Genomic DNA, 852 nt, shown 5'->3' with positions numbered 1-852 from the left:
ACTGTCTGAGTCCCCAGAACCTGGGTAGGTTGCTCAGACTGGGATTAAAGCAACCTCAGGAACAAATGCAAGCATACAGTTGTGTGGTACCAGGACCTAGAGTTCTGCTCTTGCCTTGTCAGAAGGAGCAGGCAGTAGCAGGTCTCACAGTGCTGATTTTCTGTAGTCTGAGCCTGGAACCGCCAAGCCTGCAGCTGCCTGTTAAGCTCTCCAGAATGGCTGGCTAGGGAAGTCTGTTGTGTGCTGCCCTCTGCTGGCTGGTGTAACCTCCTGCTGCTGGATTTGAAATGGCTTCTCATTTTCACACTGTACCTGTGGAAAAGGCAGGCAGCCTCTCACACCTTTCTTGGAGGACAGAGGGAGTATATCACTTGGGAGTGATAAGTAGAGGTCTGTCTTAATGAGCAAGGGGAATGGGGTCTCCCAGGTGATTTACAGGGCCGAGCAGCCTGGGCACCACTGGTGGTGAGGAGGGATAGGCCAGTGGGAGAAAGATACTACTGAGTTGGAGGAAGACCAAGAAGCACTATGCCCCACCCAGGCCAGATCACCCCGCCGGGACCCACCCCCACCCCTGCAGCTGTCAGTGCTGGTGTGCACCCAGTGGAGCCATGCAGCCTTGTATGACCACCTGGGGGGGGGTGCAACTTGCAGTCCCTTAGTTCACGGGTGATCTGGATTTCAGGGAGATGGAAGCAGGAGAAACTCCAGTGTGGGACAAGCCTGTGGCACAACATCCCCGGGGGTGGGGCAGCGTCCCAAGAACATGCTCCCCTGGACTATGTCACATGTCACTCAGTGTTGTTTTAGAGAATGATGGTAAAAACACAAAGAAACAGAAAACCACACACA

The sequence above is a fragment of the Rattus norvegicus genome, chromosome 15 (assembly GCF_021556685.1).
Source record: "Rattus norvegicus strain SHRSP/BbbUtx chromosome 15, alternate assembly SHRSP_T2T, whole genome shotgun sequence".
NCBI lineage: Eukaryota > Metazoa > Chordata > Mammalia > Rodentia > Muridae > Rattus > Rattus norvegicus.
The sequence above is the reverse complement of the archived record's forward strand: the minus strand, read 5'-3'. Positions refer to the sequence as shown.